We start from the raw sequence: 5,819 nt of genomic DNA, 5'->3' as shown, positions 1-5,819 counted from the left end.
GTCTCAACCGGACCCAAACAAACGGATGAAAATTTTTATTACTTACTTAATTTGCTGGAAATTATCTTTAAAAACGAAAAAAATGCCCAAGACTCGATCGGATCCAAAAATAACAGTACAAAAATTTTTTCCTTATTTTCAATCAGCAAAATTGTTTCTTTTAAAAAAGGCCCAATCTCGACTGGAGCAAAAAAATGATTAAAAAATTTTATTATTAATTTTCAATCAACAAAATTATTTAAAAAAAAATAGTCCGCAGACTCAACCGGACCCAAACAAACAGATAGATAGTTTTAATTACTTATTTATTTTGATGGGAATTATTTTAAAAAACGAAGAAAATCGCCCAAGACTCGACCGGACCCAAAAAAAAAAATAAATTGAAAAATTTTGTTTTCATTTTCAATCAGCCAAATTAATTTCTTTTCGAAACAAGGCCCAATCTCAAACAGACTAAGAGAAACTAATTAAAAAATTTTATTTTTATTATTAATCAAATATTATTTAAAAAAGAAAATAAGCCACAGACTTAACCGGACTTAAACAAACGGATAGAAAATTTTTATTACTTACTTAATTTGCTGGAAATTATCTTTAAAAACGAAAAAAATGCCCAAGACTCCATCAGACCGAAAGGGAGATGAATAAAAAAATTTTACTATTCATTTTTAATCATCATAATTAACTTTTTTATAATAAAAGGCTCAATTTCGACCGGACCCAGAAAAAATGATCCAAAAATTTTATTTTTTATTGTTGATCATCAAAACTAATTAAAAAAACAAATGAGGCCCTAGACTCAACTGGACCCAAACAAACGGATAAATAATTTTTATTACTTATTTATTTTGCAGGAAATTATTTTTGAAAACGATAAAAATGCCTAGACTCGACCAGACCCGAAATAAAATAAATTGAAAATCTTTGTTTTTCTATTTTTAATCAGCAAAATTATTTTCCTTTGAAAAAGGGCCTGATCTCGACTGGAGCAAGAAAAAATAATTGAAAAGTTTTATAATGAATTTTTAATCAACAAAATTTTTTAAAAAAGAAAATAGGCCCCAGACTTAACTGGACCCAAACAAACGGAAAGAAAACTTTTATTCCTGTTTTTTTGTTGGGAATTATTTTTCGAAACAAAAAAATTGCCCAAGACTCGACCGGACCCGAAAAAGATAAATCGAAAAATTTTATTTCTAAATATTAATTAACTAAATTATTAAGAAAAAAAAAAATAGACCCAAGACGCAGCAGGACCCAAATAAACGGATAGAAATTTTTTATTACTTGATCACCAAGATTAATTTTCCTTGAAAAGAAAGGCCCAATCTCAAACAGACTTCGAATAACTGATTGAAAAATTTTATTATCAATTATTAATTAACAACATTATTCTTAAAAAAAAATTAATAGGCCCCAGACTCAATCGGACCCAAACAAACGGATCGAAAACTTTTATTTCCCATTCATTTTGCTAGGAATTATTTTTAAAAACGAAAAAAATGCCCAAGACTCGACCAGAGCCAAGAATAGAAGAATGCAAAAAAATTTATTTTCTCTTTTCAATAACAAACAAAAATTTATTGAACAAAAATCAGCCTAATCTTGACAAGACGATAAAAAACTGATTGAAAAAATTTATTATCAATTATTAATTGACAAAATTATTTCAAAAAAGAAAATAGGCCCCAGACTCAACCGGACCAAAACGAACAGATAGAAAATTTTTATTACTTATTTCTTATGCTCGGAATAATTTTTGAAAACAGAAGGAATTGCCCAAGACTCAACCGGACCCAACCAAACGGATGGAAAACTTTCATTTCTCATTTATTTTGCTGGGAATTATTCTGTAAAATAATTTTTCAATTAATCGTCAGGTAAAATGTCAAAAAATAAATTAAAACAAACATTGAACTCAAGTCCCAATAATTTTGATATTTTAATTAAAATTATTTTTTAATTAATTGACAGGTAAAATGTCAAATAAGGAATTGAAAAAAAAATCGCTCTCGAGTCCTGATAATTTTGATATTTTTATTAAAATTATTTATCAGTTAATTAACAGGTAAAATGTCAACTAATAAATTAAAAAAAAATTGAACTCAAGTCCGAATAATTTTGATATTTTAATTGAAATTATTTATCAGTTAATTGACAGGTAAAATGTAAAAAAATATACTAAAAAAATCGCTCTCGAGTCCTGATAATTTTGATATTATTATTAAAATTATTAATCACTTAATCAACAAGCGAAATGTCAAATGATAAATTAAAAAAAAAAATTGAACTCAAGTCCGAATAATTTTGATATTTTTAATAGAATTATCTATCAGTGAATTAACAGGTAGAATGTCAAATTATAAATTAAGAAAAAAATTGAACTCAAGTCCGAATAATTTTGATATTTTTATTAGAATTATCTATCAGTGAATTAACAGGTAGAGTGTCAAATTATAAATTAAGAAAAAAATTGAACTCAAGTCCGAATAATTTTGATATTTTTATTAGAATTATCTATCGGTGAATTAACAGGTAGAATGTCAAATTATAAATTAAGAAAAAAATTGAACTCAAGTCCATTGTTTGTCCGGTTGATTCTGGGCCCTATTTTTTTTTCAAAATAATTTTCTCGATTAATAATAAAAAATAAAATTTTTCAATCAGTTTCTTCTAGTCCGGTTGAGATTGGGCCTTTTTTGAAGAAACATGATTTTGGTGATTGAAAATAAGGAAAAATTCTTTTAATTATTTTTTTGGGTCCGATCGAGTCTTGGGAATTTTCTTCGTTTTTAAAAATAATTTCCACCAAATTAAGTAAGTAATAAAAATTTTTATCCGTTTGTTTGGGTCCGGTTGAGACTTGGGCCCATTTATTTTTTTATAATAATTTTGTTGATTGAAAATTAATAATAAAATTTTTCAATCATTTTTTCTTGCTCCAGTCGAGATTGGGCTCTTTTTTAAAGAAAAATAATTTTGCTGATTAAAAATAAAAATAAAATTTTTCATCCATCTCTTTTTGGATTCCAGTTGAATCTTAGCCTTTTTTTTTTTTGTATTTGAAAATAATCCCCAGCAAAATAAATGAGAATTAAAAATTTACTCTCCGTTTCTGTGGGTCTGGTTAAATCTTGGGCCTTTTTATTTTTTTATTAAATTTTTCGAATAAAAATAAAAATTAAAATTTTTCCTCTGTCTTAGAGTACCCGGTTAGCTTTAATTCAGCGTTACAACGCCTCCAATAATGCTGCGATACACGGACACACACTCATACATTAAGCCGTCCGCTTGCGACCTCATACATCCACTCATTCACACTTACGTACTCGGCTCATAGCGTCACAATCCCCTCTCATGCTCGGCTTTGTGTGAGCGAGTAAGCTGCTATTGCAGCATCTCACTCTCGCGTCTCCTCTACTTCCCCGCTCATTTTCATTTCTCGAATAGCGCGCTTCTGATTGGCTATCGTTTTTAATTCATAACTCAAATTCTATGGCCCAAAAAAATTTTTGGCTCAGGAACTTTCGATTCAGTATTTTTTTCTCTATCGACCCCAACAATTACTCCCGCCACTTCAGAGACACCCTGTATAAACGACTACAAATATAAGATCTAGAAATTATATAAACTACTTCAAATACAAGACAAGAAAAAAATAAATGAAAAAAATTAAAAAAAAATGAATGAAAAAGACAAGGATATTAGGGATGGGTGAAGTGGGGCAAAATTAATTGTTTTCTTATCTGACCAATTACATACATTTATAACAATAAATGTGGGTCGTCTAATAGTCATAACTTCAAAACATAATAATCCCAAAAATGAAAAACTGATGAATCATTTTCTAAATTTAACGTAATTAATTTGTCAAATATTGATTAAAATATTCAGAAATCCGTTTTGCTCCCTTCGCTCATTTCTTCGTGGTAAAGGCCTAAAGGGGACCCGCCACATAAAAGAAAGGGCACGCATCACAACACAGTACCTCATGGGTGATGTGGAAATCTGTGTAATACATGAATAACTAACTGACTAACGTCTATTATCTTCAGATGTACGAAAAACATTTTCAAAACGACTGCAATAGTAAAATTTCATTAAAATTATACTGAAAGAGTATAATTTTTAGTCTAGAAAAATATATAGGTACGTATATTGAAGATTATTTTCTCAGCTTTCAGATGCATTTTACCGAATTCGATAATCTCGAAGCATTCAAAAGTTATTTGGGGGAGAAGCAGTGAAAATATGCGAATTTTGATTTTTCAAAATTTTAAAATCTTGTAATTTCGAAAATACTCATCCGATTAAGCTCATATTCGAACTTGACCTTTGTTTTGAGCCAATAAATGAATATGTAGAGTTTTATAACGATCGGTTAAAAATTGTAGACGTCATCGTGCCGACAAGCCCGCGTTATATCCCATATATATATATATATATATATATATATATATATATATATATATATATATATATATATATATATATATATATACATATATACATACATATATAAACTTTTGAACTGTATATATTTTCTGATTCAGATCGTCGAGCTGAGTACGGAGGTAGCAAAATTTTTCGAAAGTTCCGACATGATGACAAATACAATAGTTAGATTTCTATGAAATCTACTAAAAATGAGATGACGTCATCTACTACCCAACAGAAATAGAACAAAGAAAAACTGCACAGCTACGAGACCTTGAACCGGTTCAAACCTGTCTGATGACATCATCTACTACGCAGTTTAAAACTCTACGACGTAGTTTGAATAACCAATCAAATTATTAATTAACCAATAAGATTATCGAGTGGTGGGGGTAAAATCCAGAGATCGGATTATAAAAAGGTTGAATTGATTGTAAGAGTCATCATTCAGTCACTCTTCGTTGTCAAGAGCAGTAAAAATGGAGATCATTCTAGACGTTCAAGGATTCAGAGGAGCTGATAATCGCTTCATTGTTAAGGAGTTGGCCTCAATAACAATTCAACATGATATTGTTAATATTGAAGAGTTGTCATACACACTATTTCAACCGCCATATCACTGGAAGGTGTTACCAGTCAACTATCAACGTCTGAATACCTGGCTGATCCGAAATTATCATGGAATCGGTTGGAATGCTGGAACAACTTCATATATTACAAGCTCAAAGAAGTTCTCAATTATTTAACTTGTAATAAAAAAATTATTTATGTCAAAGGTATCGAGAAAAAGTTATGGGTTCAAAATTTAATTGATTGTAATAATAAAATTGTAATCGATCTCGATAATTTCAAATGTCCCTCTCTAAAAAGTATGAAAATTTGTAACAATCATTTTTGTAATTATCATGATCGTTTATCTGATTTATGTGCCTTGGAAAATGTAAAAAATTTAAAAGATTGGTTTGTAAGCACTCAATAAATCTAAAATAAATGAATTACAATTATTATTATTTCATCCTAACACATTTAATTCAGAATAGAATTAATTATTGTTAGTTATTAAATTCAAATAATTTTCCAACACTACTACTGATATTAATACTTATCAACAGATGGCGTAATGGTTTTTGATTTTTTAATTATGATAATCAATAATCAGTTTTTGTTTTCTAAAATTTTATAATTAATATTTGTTTAAATTAAAAGTCATGCATTATTTTATATAACCATTTAAAAATAAAAACTGAGTATTGATTTTCAAAATATATCGCTAGAAGATTTTTGGATTTGACGATACAGAGCATATCAACCCCATATTAGTTTATCAAATAATACATAACTTTTAATTTAAATAAATATTAATAATATTAATAACAAAATAT

The sequence above is a fragment of the Cotesia typhae genome, unplaced genomic scaffold, assembly GCF_013202065.1.
Source record: "Cotesia typhae breed Kobodo isofemale line unplaced genomic scaffold, CoteBio_Ctyphae contig_48, whole genome shotgun sequence".
NCBI classification, from domain to species: domain Eukaryota; kingdom Metazoa; phylum Arthropoda; class Insecta; order Hymenoptera; family Braconidae; genus Cotesia; species Cotesia typhae.
Note: the sequence above shows the minus strand (reverse complement) of the source record.